Raw genomic sequence first — 17429 nt, forward strand, 5'->3', positions numbered from 1 at the left:
CCATATCCAAGATGATGTCTATCTGTTGGAGCAATCGACGAATACGGGATTCCTCAATAATCGAATCCCACCTCTGGTTGTTATAGAGAATCACAGTGGTATCCAATGTAAATCCAAACAGCTCACTGAAGAGCTTTCGCAACCAGACTACCTCACACGAGGTTATGCTAGCAACAATATATCCTGCTTCGGCGATGCTCAAAGCCACCGACTTCTGCTTCCTGCTCATCCGGGATATCGAAGCAGATCCCAAGGTGAAACAACACCCGGAAGTGCTCTTACAGTCCACCACACTACCTGCCCAATCAACATCAGTATATCCAAGTAGTCTCACATCTCCGGCAGTGTATCTTAATCCATGAGAGATTGTGTCCTGAAGACATCTCAGAAGATTCCTGGCATCAATCCAGTGAGGCTCAACCAAATATGAGCTCACAATGCTAACTGCAAAAAATATGTTTGGACGGAGGTTCACCAAGAACATCAATGCGAATGAGTTTATGAAACTCAGAGGCATTTCCCAAATCTGGTCCGACATCACTACCATATAACTTCTAAAAGTTAAGATCCTCGAGGTAGTCACAGGCTTGCAGTCCATCATACCAAATCTTTCCAATATCTTTACCACATATTTCCCTTGAGATAGGAAAATTTCCCTTGGCTTCTGCCATACTTCAAGTCCTAGGAAGTAGTGCATCCGTCCTAGGTCTTTCATTTCAAATTCAGAGGCCAGCTCCCTCTTACATTTGTGAATGAGAGAGTCTGCACCTGTTAGAAAGAGGTCATCCACATACAATACCAGTATGAGAGGCTTGTCATCTTCAACCTTAAAGTAAAGGTTAGGATCGGCTTCACTCCTAGTGAATCCCAGCTTCATCAAGTAGCTATCGATCCTCTCATACCATGCTCGGGGTGCTTGCTTCAGCCCATAGAGAGCTTTCTTCAACCTGCATACATGAGATTTTCGATCATAAATCTCAAATCCTTCGGGTTGCTCCACGTAGACCTCTTCTTTGATCGAGCCATGCAAGAACGTAGTCTTGACATCCATCTGATGTAGGTTCCATCCTTGTGAAGCGGCAAGGGCTATGATCGAGCGGATGGTCGTATATCTGGCAACAGGTGCAAATATCTTATCATAGTCTATACCTTCCTTTTGGGAGAAACCTCGAGCAACAAAACGAGCCTTATACTTTTCCGTGCTTCCATCTGCTGCATGCTTTATCTTGTAAAGCCATTTGGAAGTAACAACAGTCTTGTCCTAGGGTCTGGGAACTACTTCCCAAACATCATTCTTTATGATAGACTCATATTCTTCGGTCATAGCATCCTTCCATACTTGATGCTTGACGACATCTGAGAATGATGAAGGCTCATTTTGTATGATCGAGCTCATGATGGTCAGGTATCCCTGATACCTGTTAAGTTTCTTACTTTGATGGAAGGTTCCTCAGGGTGTAGCATGTCCTTCAGCATCATCAAGTATCCCCCTAAGCCATGAAGGCCTCTTCCTAGAAGAGGAAGGCTCATGTGGATGAGGATCAATCGGATCCATGGGTTTTTCTACATCAGGCATTGATTCATCATCCTTTTCTTTCGGTTCCCTGGTGTCAGCTTCTTGAGAGCTCCTCAAAGTCGGAAGATTGATCACCTTGCGGAGAGCCATATCTTCATCAAAGGTGACATCATGACTAATTATGACTTCCCTTTGACCGGCTACATAGATTCTATAGCCTTTAGTATTTTCACCATAGCCCACGAAAATTCCCTTCTTTCCAGATGCTCCCAATTTATTTCTTTTCTCTTTCGGCACATGAAAGTATACAGGGCTTCCAAAAATTTTAAAATGAGAAACATCAGGTTTCTTACCAGTGAATTTTTCTTCAGGAGTCTTGGAACCCAATGCTTGATGAGGGCATCAATTTTGTACATATACGTCAGTGTTTGCAGCTTCAGCCCATAGAAACTTTTGAAGTCTTTGATCATGTAGCATGGCCCAGACAACTTCCATCATCGTGTGGTTCTTCCTTCCCACCACACCATTTTTCTCAGGAGTATGTGGTGTAGTAGTCTCCCTCTTAATGCCAACCTCAGGTATGCCTGAGTAAACCAATAGTAATATATTGGAGGTCTTGCTTTGGCTTGAGGGGAATGGTCCCCTTTTGAGCTTTCCTTTGGCACATCCCGGACATACACCTTCTTTCTCTACTTGGAATTTGGGCATCCATGTTACCATCTGTCTTACATCGGGTAGAGCTTTGTAATGAAGGTGGGAAAACCTTCGATGCCAAAGTTCGGACTGAAGCGTTGTGTCGCAAGACATGACTCCTGGCGGACTTCATCGACCTAATATAATGAATCAACACTAAACCCAAGAGTAAAGGCATCTTTAACATTATTTTTCCATATACATACCTTGCCATTGCTGAAGGTTACATTGTAGCCTCTGTCTTCCATTGCCAAGATGGACACTAGGTTCCTTTTGAGGTCAGGTGCATTTAATACATCGTGGACTTTCTAGCCTTCTTGAATGGTTGTCCTCTTCCTCAATCTCCAGCTCTCCTCTTACCTTTGTTGTTGAATTTGTCATCAGAGGGATTTTGATCATCGTCCTGGTGTGAGTCCTTTCTTTTCTTTGCATGAGAAGAAAAGGCAGCAGGAGGACCTTTAGGCATGGGCATTTCTTGCACTTCTTCCCTTGTTTCTTCTTGAATGCATCTAGCCATTAATTCCTCGAAACTAGGAATTACATTATTGTTCAGAAGAGTAGTCCTGAACACATACCATTCAGATGGTAATCCTCCGAGAGTTGTGAGTGCCATTTCTCTGTCAGTAATGGTTTCCCCAATAGATAGGAGATCGTTCTTGATCTCGGTGATTCTTAAGAAGTATGCTTGCATACTTTCATCTTTACCCTTCTTGATTTCCCTCAACTTATTTCTAAGAAACAAAACTTGATTTGCATCATTACCTTTAAATAAACTCACCAGTCTGTCGTAGATTTCCTTGGAGGTGTCTAGATCAGAGATGTAGGCCACTAAGCGCTTGTCGATAGAGTCCCGGATGAACTTCTTTTTTTTGACTTCTCCATTTTTCCATTTGTTCCAGGCAGCAGTAGATGCATTTGATGAAGGCTCAACAATATTGCCTCTTACATGGTCCAGCACTCCTTGATCTTCAAGGGATAGATCGATAGACATCTTCCATCCATGATAGTCAGCTTTCTCATGGAGATTATCTTCGGCAGGAAAGAGTGTTGAGGACCCCATAGTTCTTTTAGGATAGCCTTGCCAATCTTCTCTTCGATGATTACTCTTGCTCTTGCTCGGGCTTTGTCTTCACCTCAGCTCTGATACCATGTTAAGTTATGGTATGTTCTATGCTTATAGCAGTTGACTTCTTTTTCTTATTATATTCCATCGATTAGCAATCACATGTACATAAAGTAAAGTGCAGATAGAACATTAAATGATCGACAGAAAACAAGCCAAGACAAGAGACACATGATGTGGCGGCTAGCCAGGGACAAACCCCACAATTTGTGGAAACCCTTTGATCAAATCTTCTTTTATCTTCAATAATTCAGCAGAGAGAAATAGTACAATAAATCAGATTCATATCAGCAGTAGCAAACCCTAGATCAGTAGCATCAACATTAGCGGCTTCATTATCAAACTAGGGCAGATCATATCTCACAAACCGACGGTCGGATTGACTTCATTCCACCACCAAAAGTTTTAGCTCCCAGAGGAGGTTCAAATGAGCCTACAACGTAGTTCAGATGAGGAGATATTCTAGGCCATGCAAGTCAATCTTTGCTTCTGCAGTTGCAGCTTTAGTTTCAGCAGTTTCCGGCTTCAAACTAGGGCAGTCGATATCTTACAAACCGTTCGTCGGATTGACTTCATTCCACCACCAAAAGTTGCAGATTTCAGAGGAGGTTTAGATGAACCTACAGCGCAGTTCAGATGAGGAGATATTCTAGGCCACGCAAGTCAATATTTACTTCTGCAGTTGCAGCTTCAGTTTCAGCAGTTTCCGGCTTCAAACTAGGGTAGTCGATATCTTGCAAACCGTTCATCGGATTGACTTCATTCCACCACCAAAAGTTGCGGCTTTCAAAGGAGGTTCAGATGAACCTACAGCGCAATTCCAAAGAGGAGATATTCTAGGCCACACAAGTCAATCTTTACTTCTGCAGTTGCAGCTTCAAATTCAACAGCTTCCGACTTCACATGTGTGAGAGAGAGAGAGACCCATTTCAGCGCAGTAGAGAAGAGACTCATATCTGCGCAGTAGAGAGAGAGAGATGTGATGAGATGAGTGAGTATAAATGAGGAAAATTCCTCTTATATTTATACACAACGTTGGTGGGTGAATAGATGCGACTGTTGGGCTTCTGAGCCTACATGAGTTGTAGGTCGGCTTGATAATAATTCCATAATCAAAATAAATTCATATCTCCATGAATACTTATCGGAATTGGATGATCTTTATATCAATCCTACACCTCTCGACGAGAGGAATCTAATAAAAATATTATTAGCCATGAATAAGATGACCCACATGAATTTTTTCCCTGGTTGCCAATTTTAACACATATAAAACATTTTTTTTTGCTGTGAGGAGATAACAATGATAATTTCAAAGCCTCTGTGATGTTTTAAGACAAAATATTGACCCAATTAATAAGCTTAGAGTCATGACGAATACTATGGATTATGAGAATCCACTGCATTTTGCAATGTTCGAGATCCTTTTCTCCATACAATCGAGATAAAAATTTGATGATGAATATGAAGGGTTTCTTAAAAATAACAATGGGATATTCTTTAGAAGATTTGAGCTTAAACCCTTCTTCCTCTTCTTGTAACCAATCCTCAATCACTTTGTCATAATTCTCCCCACATGGTTTGAAAAAAATGTTTTGGAAATTATTGAGGAATTCAGTGGTGAGAAGGATTTCAGGAGGACTGAGCTTATAAATGGTTGAAAGGACTTCTAGTTTCCAAGAGGCTATAACATTCTTGTTATGATCTGACACAATGTGTGTTGGGATATCCACATGTGCCAAAATCCAAGAAATCATATCATAATAAGGAAATATTTTAGCCCTAGTAGCTACCTAGTGCAACTCTGTTTTCCTAATTCCTTCCAAAAGATTATTTTTCGACTAAGAAGGTCTTACAAAATTAAACCACTTTCTATTCTCAAAGAAAAAAAAAATATTCCCAACCCATCGTACCTGCTTTCTGAGTTTTGAAGGTGGAGTCAGAAATTAGAGATGGGTGAGGTTATATTCCTTATGTTCTGGATTGTATACCTCTTTCAATTTCCCTTTTATATTCTCTACTTCTTGTCTTGTTTCAGTTAATTTTCCCTTAGCCCTAGCAGCTACCTGGTGCAACTCTATTTTTGTAATGCCTTCCAAAATATTATTTTTCGACTAATAAGGTCTTACAAAATTAAAACACTTTCTATTCTCAAAGAAAAAAAAGATATTCCTAACTCATCATACCTGCTTTCTGAGTTTTGAAGGTGGACTCGGAAATCAGAGATGGGTGAGGTTATATTCCTTATGTTCTGGATTGTATACCTCTTTCAATTTCGCTTTTATATGCTCTACTGCTTGTCTTGTTTCAGTTAATTTTCCTTTCTTTCCCATTTTATGGCCTATGAACAAAATGAAGAAAGTGAATTTTCTTTGGTAAAAATCCCAAAATAAAGATAAAAAAATATTTAAGAACATAATTTTACCTAAATGCAGTTGTTGAAACTTAGTCTTTTTCTTCCCACAATTCAAATTTATCTAAAGCAGACCTAACAATTTCAAACAACACACAAGCTATAAAAGTGTTGGGAATTTCCAATTTTTGATAAAAACCCGTGAATGAGTGAATTAATTCATAGGACTTGATTATTGATTTCCTGTAATGTAATCAAACTATTTATTTTTCTTCGAAAAACGAGACAAATCATGAAAATTTTGATTTCAAGTTCGAAAAATTTCATTTGTGTGGAATTGCGAAAAAACAAATTTCAAATCAATTTATTAGCAATAAAGAAAAAACAAAATTTTACGTAAAACGAGGAAATAAAATATTATTATATTGGATGGTCGGGAGGTCCAGAGGTCGGGTAGTCAGATGGTTGTTCATTGATTGATGAATATCGATTACCTCTGCCTCCGACTACAAAGAATTTGGGTGATACTAAAATGTCAGACGGAGAGTGGAGTCGGGAGGTCAAGAATCAAACATGGTTGGAAGAGATCCCTAGTCAGACTAACTGCGCAGTTACAAGGTTAGGGTCGGGATATTTATTTTTATTATTTGTACAAAAAACATGATCCGACCTCCAAACCATGACTTTATATATATATATATATATATATATATATATATATATATATAGGAATAAAAGAAAACTTTATATAGGGTCCTCATTTTTTCTTTTACAAAAACAAAAAAGAGGATTGTTGTAATCCTAACAACACCTTCCTATGGGAAATCTAGTGATAAAAGCCTAGATTCAGAATTGAGGTAATGCAAGCATGGAAGCGTTTTGAGTAAAGAAAAGTTTGTTGAGAGCGGAGCAGGTTGCACCAAAGAAGGGGTAGCAAATTCGTGGACAATTGGATATGATGAACCCACTCTTGGCCTAAATCTTATTGGCATTGCGAAACAATTTTGCTGGCCTGATACTAGTTGTGTTCAGTTGAGGAATGGGTATTCCTTTGGTAGAAGTTTGCAGACTCCCATATTTCCAGGATGGGACTCAGATGCCAAGTACTCCACACAAAGTTAATTTGTTGCTACGAGAATATGAAAAAAATATGTACTCGAAGGAATTATCAAAGGAAAATGTTATGAAGTGGTTCAACACCTTCATATTAGTGTCTAGACTTGGATAAATAAGTCATGCAATATCTATGGGCAAAAAACAAGTCTATTAGGTGATATCTTTGAAAGCATTATTCTTTTGTAGGTACCCAATTTTATATGCAACCCAATAATAGGGGAGATTCTCGGTGGAAAACATTCAACCTTCAACATTTTACTATATGATATAATGATCAAGCATAAAGGAAGAGGACAATGTACAAATAAATTATTAAGGTGACTGCATTGGTTGGCATATTTTACCTAGCGGCAACATCCAACACATGTTAAAGTAGGGTAGATGTAGAATAAGTCCAATTGGACAACAAAGTAATAATTTTCTTTTTGATTCGACGATGTGGAGGTTTCATATACAATGATGAGATTATGAGGTTTTCATGCACTGCTGAGAAGAGTACTTGGAAAGGTATGGGCATGGACTTTGTTTTGAGACATTGTGTGGAGGCGTTGGACCATTTCTTTGCAAATTTTATGGGGCTTTTGTCTTCATGACGCCCCCTTGGAGGGTACCCTTCCATATTATCATGAGGTCTTTCCACTAAAGGGGAATGGTCATCGGAAATTTCTTCACTTGGTGGACACTTCATCATTCTTTAAGGACATTTCTTCCACTTTCCTTGAGGTTGTTGCTTGAACAATGAACTACTTATCAATGTGGACGAATACTACATATTTATTGGAGGCTTGGACCACATGCTTGCATCACAATGTTGGAAACTTCTTGGATATTACTTTACCATTGTACCACCATCTTCCACGGAGGATCGTTGACCACTTGCACTATTCAAGGAGCCTTTGGAGGCTAGATGTGGCACCATGGGCCATCATTGTCTCTTATTGAATGGATCAACCCCTATCTTGAGCGTTTTACTCATCTTTCATAGTACATGTGGCTTGGCCAATTTATTTTAACAACACATTTGTTTACTTGATTTCAGGAGCTAGTTAGGTTTAGTTTTCTTAAACTAGATCTAAGGAACTAAATCAAATAATAATATTTTATTGTAAAGGAAGCTAGATATCATTCTATAAATAGAGGATAACTTCCTCATTTGTACTCATGTTTGGATTGTGAGAGCACTCCTCTCCTTGAAACTTAATGGAAATATCTTTATTGGAGCATTTTTGGTATTAAGGACTTATCTATGTGGTAAATGTTTTTGACTCATAAGTTGTGCTTTCCTGGTTATTTATTCTATATCATTAAAGACATGATGGAATTACTAAAGACTACCATAAGGATATTAAGGTTGATCCATTTGAAGGACAACTTTCTCACTTTGAAGGAGGACATCAAGTTATTCTCACATGATCTCCTTTGTTGGTTTGGGGTAAGTTTTAATACTCCTTGTTAGGCCATACTCTCAAGTTCCTTAACGAGGATGTTGTTTTTATTTCATGCCATATTAAATCTTGTGGTTGAAGGATATCCCCTTGGAGGGATCCCTTCAAGTGGAGCCACAATTTCATGGTTTTCCTTCATTATCCAAATGTTTAATTCAAATTATAGGGTTATAACCTCTTTCCCTAATCCACGAGCCCCAAATAACTAAAATTAAGAAAATTTTCTTCTTGATCTCATTTATCCACTTGATTCCTATTTACTCAATAGCATCATAGGACATTGGCACTGATATTCATATCCCTCCATCACTTATTTAAGAAAACCCTAAAAAAACAAAAAAAAACTATTTTAATAAGGCTACTATTGATGTCACCTTGTGATCATTTGATTAATCCTTAGTGATCTTAGTAGGGAAGTCCCTCTTGAGTTGGAGGAGAGATGGCATAAATTGATAGGACAAGTTGTTGAGGTGAGAGGGGGTGACCTTTTCTAACAGGTTTCTGTAATACTGTGAAGAGTGGACTGGGAATTTTATCATAGGTATACTATTTGGGTGATAAATGTGCTCCACTTTTGCCCCTATGGCAACCTAATGACCACATAATTCTATGATCATAAACAAATGGTTGAGCACTATATTTATGTTACTCTTATGGATCTCTAATTTTTTTTTTTTTTCAATTGCATATTTCTAGAAACATGGTAACTATCATATAATCCCACCAAAGGATAACATATTCTTACTAGTCATATTCTCTACAATGTGGGTGATCAAGTGATCCTTAACTAAATCAAGAATCATTTTTCTTTACCTTATCCTCTTTCTTAATATGCACGGCTAATAATTTCATATTAATAGGTGCAACAATCTCTCTCAATATGCTCCTAAAGCTCATCATCCTCCAAAAGAATTTGCAACCTACACTTCAAGGACCTGTAAAATCAACAACAATAAAGTAGTAAACTCTTCTAGGGTTCAAAAAGTCCCTCTCAAAATGCACTATGGTTTCATATTTAATTAACCTATAATAAACCAAACACCTCTACCACATAAAAAACAATTTAAATATGCAACTTAGTCTTCACCAAGAGAGTAATTGTAATCAAATCACCTTTGATATGATTTTGGAATTTTCGTTTACTACAATGGATGGAAATTCAAAAATTATACCACAACCTTAATGTTTCATTGATCTATTTCTTGTGAGCTTTTAGCTTTAGAGCCAAATCTGAAAAATAAATTACAACAATGTATAATTCACTTTTTTTCCAACCAAATACATAAAGAAACAAAAGAAAATAAACATCGAACACATATACTTCAATGAAACAATGTTTCCAGCCCTTAGGGTACAATTCCCAAGCATATAACCACCATGAAAATACTCATTACAATACATTTATTAAAACCATAAATATTTTCGTTTAGATACTATATCTTTGTTACAGATAATACATTATGGGGTTCCCAAGGTGGTGACGTTAGCCCACTGCCACCACCAAGGCTCCATTCCCCGACGCATAGCATCAACATTATTAAATAGTTAATGCATTTTACACCATGATCTGTAGCTGGTAAATTTTGATGCATTTCGTCATATTAACATAATGGCTCGACATCGCCTCTGCTTTTCCACGAATTGCAAATATGTTCGGAGTTGTCTATAATGCGACTTTTTGGAGATTCCGGTGACGGAATCCGGCGGAAGAAATTGAGGTTAAATTTTGATTTGTTGCAGTTAAAATGGTTTTTTAACTGCATATTTGGATTCAACACCCTCGAAAACCCCTCGGACGCTTTCATTGTGCAGAAACTAGCTATCAAACTTGCGATTCCAATAAATTCCTGCCGGATTTCGACCGGAAAAACCCGCCAGAAAGACTTTCAAAAAATCGCGTTATAGACAATTTTTATTTTATTTATTTATTTTCTAATTTTAATTTTAATTAATTAATTTATTTATTTATTTTTTTCGGTATGTTTATCATATATTGATATTACATATGTTGCAAAATCTGCTGCACAATGGAGTGGATCAGAGTTTTATAATTTGAGCAGTTCAGCCAACATGCATCAAAATGAATCTTAAAACCAGACCAGGATACATATAAATTTTGTGCTAATTCTGGAGGTGTTATGTTAATTCCTAGATGTTCAGCATAGCATATTCTAGCATGTTGACATACATCTGTGTATTTAGGCAAACAAGTAAAACAAAAAGATAAGTAGAATATTCAATCCGCAGTCAAAATAGAGTATGTTCTGTTGGAGTTATCCTGGTATAGGCATTATCTCAGTCTCCAGCTTTGACTCATCCATCTTTATCTCTATGTGGAAACCGTCCAGGTGTTCCATGATGCCCCTTTTGGAGAGGCAGTCCGCTTCCACATTGAAGTCCCTGCTGATATGCTGAATGGAGGAGTGTAGGAGAGGGTGCTAGAGATCTGATGTAGCCAACCCTGCAGTGAAGATTTGTTGATGTTGGCTTTCCCACAGACATAATCAATGATAACTTTAGAGTCCCCATAAATGTGGATAGAAGGAATGTCCAGATATTGTGTGAACTAGGGGAGTCCCATAGTGCCATTGCCTCAGCCTTTGTGTTGGTGCCCTTTCCTACCCCAGTGTACCATATATGTCATTGCTGACGAGAATTGGATAATGAACCCGCATCCACATATGTTGCCCTGTGATGCTCCATCAAAGAAACCCGCAGGGAAGGAGATCTGCAGGCCAAATTTGGGGAATTTAGGCATTTTAGTGGATGTGTCAGCCTATATGTCAACCGAAATAATGCTATGAATGTTTTCCATCGCCACTGCCCAATGATCTCGGTGCTCATTGAATATGATATTGTTCCTCCATCACCAAATCTCCCAAAGAACTATGGGAGGAATGTAGCGCCTGGTGTCATGTTGCGAACTCCACCATTTAAGACAGGAAGGAATATCAGTAAACAATGGGAGCTGTAATTGGAATATGAAATCCAAAGAATTCCAAATTCTGGTAACCTGAGGGCAGGTAAGGAACACATGTAGATTGTCCTCTTTCGCATTTTTGCATAAGCCACAGAAACCAGGTCCGTACCAATTCCTTTTTTGTAGATTTGCCCAAGTCAGGTTTTTGTTTCTCCAAACTAACCAGAGGAAGATAGATTTTTTGGTAGGAATATGAGGACTCCAGAATTTTGAAAACCAACAAACCGTGGTCTGGTTGGTTTCTAAACAACAAAGTCGATTGTATGTGTCCGCCACCTGAATATTGTTAGCCTTCATCTTGCCGTTCCAAATGATGGTGTCTCTAGCTGCGTCTCTGTGAATACCTGTTTGTTGGAGTTGTGAACAAATAGAATCCCAATCCAAAGCAACCTATCCCTGTAGACCCAGCACCGCAGAGCGCTTCCAAATGGGGTAGTCTTGTTGCCAAGTCGAAATGACTTGTTGCCAAAAGAAAATACCCAAAGCATTTAGACAGGAAATGAGAGAGTCCAGGAGAGTATCGATGTCCTCTAGTCCCCATATGCAATCCTACCCTATGGAAATGTGATGACCCGTGCCCAGTCTCCAAGATAGCAAAGGGACAAATAGGTGATATATTTTCATGAAACTGCGCCACACTGCCGAACCAAAGTTAGCCGATGTGCCCTCTGTGCAACCAGACCTTGTAGTCTATGTCTTTCAGATATTTATGTTTGATAATTTGGCTCCAAATGCCTTCACCGAAGATTCCGCGCCATAAAGATTTGAGCAAGAGGGCATGTCCAAATCTTTTTAAGTGCAGAATACCCCAACCACCCTGCGTCTTCGGCAAGGAGATATGGTCAAGTTTAGAAAGGTGAAATTTTTGCTGCTGCTGCGTCCCGGACCAGATGAAGTGTGAAATAATCTGGTACAGCCTCTCGATGATGGATATTGGAAGTTGGAATAAATGTGCCCAATACACCCCCATTTGGGTGATCACGACCTGAGTCACGACCTGAGTGAGGATGGATCGTCTGCCCATTGAAAAAAACGGAATTCCCAACTTGAAATTTTCCTATAAAATCTGTCAATAAGCCATTGCCAGTCCAGGATTCTGTAATTACAAGGCTTAATGTGGAAGCCAAGATATTTAATTCCACCAGACATATTCTCAGAGGCAATCCCAAATAGGTTAGCAATGTAATAAAAAATATCCCTATTTCCATTTGCATGTATAATAGATGATTTACTTTGATTCATCATAAGTCCAGTAGCATTTCCGAATTTAATGAAAATGTTGAAGAGGTGAAACCAAGAAAACTTGTTGAGCATACCCATAATGAGCACATCATCGATGAAGAAGCTGTGGGAGATCCAAATGAATCTGCCAAACTGGAGAGGTAGAAAATGTCCATCATCAGCTGCTTTAGATATATGGAGACTCAGGCCATCCAATGCCAAGATAAAGAGAAGTGGGGAAAGAGAGCAGCCCTGACAAAGTCCCCTCCCAGCCTTGAAGAATGTTGTCGGGTATCCATTAATAATAACCGAAAATTGTACATTGGAAACATAGGCCATAATCCACTCCACAACAGCTGACTGTATACCCACTTTGTGTAGAACTAGACGTAAATAGCCCCAATCTAAGCAGTCGAAAGCTTTTTTTAAGGTCCACTTTCATAATGGCCACATCAATGTGCTGGGAGTGTATAGAGTGTAGACATTCCTGTGCAATCGCACCTGCATCTTAGATCTGTTGGTTTTTAAAAAAACCGAATTGCTGTGGAGAGAGTGAGACGTAAGCGGTTTGCTATGGTCTTAGAGATGATTTTGTAGATGAGATTGCAAAGAGAAATGGGGCAAAAGTTCGAGAAGGTATGTGAAATGGGCTTCTTAGGGATCAGGGCAATGTATGTAGAGTTTAGAAGGGGATGGACATGTCCCAAAACCCGAGATTCTTCAACCAAATTTACCAGATCGACCCGGAAGAATTCGAAAAAATGTGTGAACAATTCGACTGTCCAATTGTCTGGGCCAGGGCTCTTGTCTGCCTTAAATGATTTGAGGACCTCAAGTATTTCATCCGCATCGACAACTTTGTATAGTTCCTGATTTGTAGCATCACCAAACATGGTGGGGTAGAGTTGAAGACCCCATAGTTGATCTTCAGAACTATCTAGAGTTCTACGATGGAATGCAGATTAAAATTAGGAGGTGGCAGCCCATTCGATGTCACTTTGAGTTTTACATATGATACCATTCGAGTCTTCGATCTCCCAAATGGTATTTGAGTGACGTCTGTAGTTGGAAAATCTATGGAAGAACTTCGTGTGGCATTGTCCTTCCCGGAGCCAGACCGCATGACTTTTTAATCACCAAGTGGACTCCTTAATGTGCGGCAGAGCCTGTCTTCGTAATTCTAGAGTCCGAATGCAGATTTGGGTGTCAATCAAGAGCGAGTGCATAGTTAGAAGTTGCCAAATATCACGAAGTTCTTTTCTTATAGCAACCAATTCACTATTCATTTGTCTTTTTTTCCTGATCTCCCGTTGCTTGGTCTCCAGTCGCAGGATTTTAAGATTTTCAAGAAAATGTTCCATATGGGAGGGAGGTCGATTTACTTCACTGCCCCAAACCTCCTTAACCAAATTGATATAGTCAGGTTCTTCCAACCATATCTTGTTGAATTTGAAGGGCATTCCACCCCGGAAATTGGCCCTGCGCCATTGTAGAGAAATCAGGCGGTGATCAGAAATATGACAACCGATAGTGTCAGAAGTGATGAGGCCTAGTCTTTCAATGACTTGTTAGAAAACTAATAAACTTAAACAACGATTCTGCATGCGGAAAGAACTGTAAAGAATCACTGAAACTTAATGCCCAGTGGTACAAATTACCTCCAGCCATTGGTGAAACTGTTGATGCAATTTCCTTCTGAAACACCACGCTCCAGCTGCGCATGCAAAAAGGAAAGAAGACAGCTGATCTGAAGGCACTTCCAAGCTCTGCTATCTCAGCTAGATGGTGTAGAACTGAAGGGGATTGAGATAGGAGCTTGGGGACCAAACATATGAACATATAGCTAAGCTTCCATCAAGCTTCGAAAAGCTATGTGTTAGAAAAACCACAAATCAAGGTAGAGATCAGATCAAAGTGATGGACCACTTTAGTAGCTCCCAATTATAAATTTAGTAATTTCAATTGATTTTCTTAACTTAAGGAAACTACTGCAGTTGGTTTCCATAAGTTAAGAAAAGCTGCAATTCCATAAATCAAGGTAGCTTTTGTGTAAAATCAATGGAGCTTAACATTCTCCCACTTGGTCCATACTTCCAAACTTAATGTCTCAACTTAGAAACCATTGATAATCTGTATTAAGTAATAGATACATGAATCATGGCGATAAGTCCTCTTATGACGAGTATTATCTTCCATGTATTACTATGCATTTATTCTTATTACAATTTATGTGGCAACAATTTCTTAATGAATAAACCTTATGTTTATTCTTGGTCCTTCTTAAATGAATTTTCTCAAATCAACTTAAAGTGCACATAAATATGAGAAAAAACATCACAATAATTAAGAATTTCACTAAAATATCATTGTCCATACAATGAAAAACTTCATAATGGAACCAAGTCCCATATTCAATACATGATCCTTGAATTTAAACGGTGGCATGCCCTTAGTCAAAGGATCAGCGATCATTAACTCAGTGCTGACGTTGTCAATGACCACTTTATTTTCTTTAACATGTTCCCTTATAGCTAAATACTTAATGTCGATGTGTTTATTTCGACTCCCACTTTTTTAGCCATAAAACCAGCAGCTGAATTATCGCAATATATTCTCAATGGCTTAGAGATAGAATCCATAATTCTAAGCCCATAAATGAAATTCTTAAGCCATACACCATGTAAAGCAGCCTCAAATAGGATATACATAAGCATGTAGTCTTTGGTCCCTTGAAAGTACCTCATTACTTTCTTTGCAGCTCTCCAGTGGTCTAAACCTGGATCATTCTGATACCATCCCAACAAATGCAATGTCAGGTCTTGTGCAGACTTGAGCATACATTAGGAATTGTTGATCTCTTAGGTCTAGTAGATCTTCTTAATGTTGTACCATCATCTTCCTGAGAAGTATGTGGTTCAACTTGTTGTTCAAAAGTTCTTGGCAACTCTTGAACTCCTTGATCTACTGGAATATCGTCAGCAACTTGTGGAACTTCAACAATTGGTTGTTCAACACCAGTTTGTACTTGAGCGGTGCTATGAATAATAACCAATCTATCAATTGAAGTGGAAGGTTGAGATTCTGAATGATCTTTCTCAGAAACTACGTTTCTGGTTTGATCGCTCCCACTGATCAAGTCATTTTCAAGAAACTTTGCATTTCTTGATTCCACAATCCTAGTGCTGTGAGATGGACAATAAAATCTGTAAGTATGTATGATCTCTAATATGTCTGAACTCCTATTGGCACCTTTCTTTGACTTGTTGGTCTGCTTTCCCTTTATGCAATCCACACAAGTCTCAAAATCAGTAAAATCTAGAGTATTAAGTATTCCTTCATTTACCAATCTTTTAATTCTATCTATGGAGATATGACCTAGTCTCCGGCGCCATAATTTAGAGGAATCTTCATTAATAACACATCTTTTAGTGCCAGTGTGAACATGCATTGAATCATATGTGACTTTGTTTTGTAAATTAATGTAGTAAAGACCATTAGACAAAATACCATTCCCAACATAATCAGATTTATAGAATAGACTGAAATATTTTTCTGAAAAGTTTAAGGAATATCCAAAAGGTACAAGCCTTGAAACTGAAATCAAGTTTCTAGAAAAACTTGGAACATAAAAGGTTTTTTCTAACTCCAAAACAAAACCACTACTTAAAGTTAAATAACATGTTCCTATAGCTTCTACATGCGAGCCCATCTTGTTTCCTGATAAGATGCTTTGCTCACTTCCCACTGGCTTCCTTAGGTTTTGCAAACCTTACAAGGAATTCGAAATGTGAATTGTTGATCCAGAATCAATCCACCATGTGTTAATATTAACATTAACCATATTAGATTCATAACAAACAAACGAGATTACTTCCTTAAGTTCGGGAATGTCAGAACGAATTTCAGAGAAATTTGCAGGTTGTACTACTGCATTAAAAAATCACATGCTTATGTTAAAATTGAGGCTTAATAAACTTTCATGTTTTACCAATGTAAAACATGCTAAAAAGAATTGAATCAAATGACATGAAAATTGCCTGTGGGCTAAATTTTCAATTCAAACAGATTCAATAAAACTTTATGAACTTTCATGTTTTACCAATGTAAAACATGCTAAAAAGAATTGAATCAAATGACATAAAAATTGCCTGTGGGCTAAATTTTTAATTCAAACAGATTCAATAAAACTTTATGATAAAACTTATTAATTCATAACTCCTGTGGGTAGGTTATGAAATTTTATCCTAATTAATTACATAAATATAATAAAGATTCCTGTGGGATAAAATTTATTATATTCAGTGTAATTAATTACAATTTAATGTCTAAATAATCTTTATGTGATCTTATCAAACAAAATATATAATTTTATTTAATTAAAGATGCTGTGGCTATTCTCTAATTAATTAAAATTATATGGATCACTAGACATTATTTTGCTACATAAACAAAACTTAACCAGAGAGAAAAATAATGTTTACTGAAAGGAGTAAGTCAAAATGACATTTTAATAAACTCCATAAAACTGTAATAATTCTCCAGCAAAATCAAAAGCAGTCAGCATTACCGAAAATGACTACAAATTGATTGTTCAATTTATAAACTTAACCCGGAGATTGACTGAAGCAACGTTGATCTACTTTGCACTTGCATAGCAAATGCAGTTCGAAGGCTAGCTGGCTTGACTTCAGGCTCCATCCTTAAGTTTATAAAGCAACAAAAATTGACCAGCAAACAAGCTATTTTGCTCACAAAAACTTAATTTTCAACAACGCTAAATCTGAACTTCATGCGAAATAAACATAGGATCAAAACTGAATGCCCAAATGAGAAATAAACCATTTCTTATTTCTCTTTAATTACAAATGTTCATAAATGTAAGTTCAATGTAAATTTTTACAATAAATATGTAATCAATTATAAAATTTACAGAGTGCCATTACTCGATAATGATGGGATCAGGAGACGCAGCTAACAAATTC

The sequence above is a fragment of the Pinus tabuliformis genome, chromosome 4_2, assembly GCF_031772625.1.
Source record: "Pinus tabuliformis cultivar Carrire ecotype Pingquan chromosome 4_2, CPIR1, whole genome shotgun sequence".
Classification (NCBI taxonomy): Eukaryota; Viridiplantae; Streptophyta; class Pinopsida; order Pinales; family Pinaceae; genus Pinus; species Pinus tabuliformis.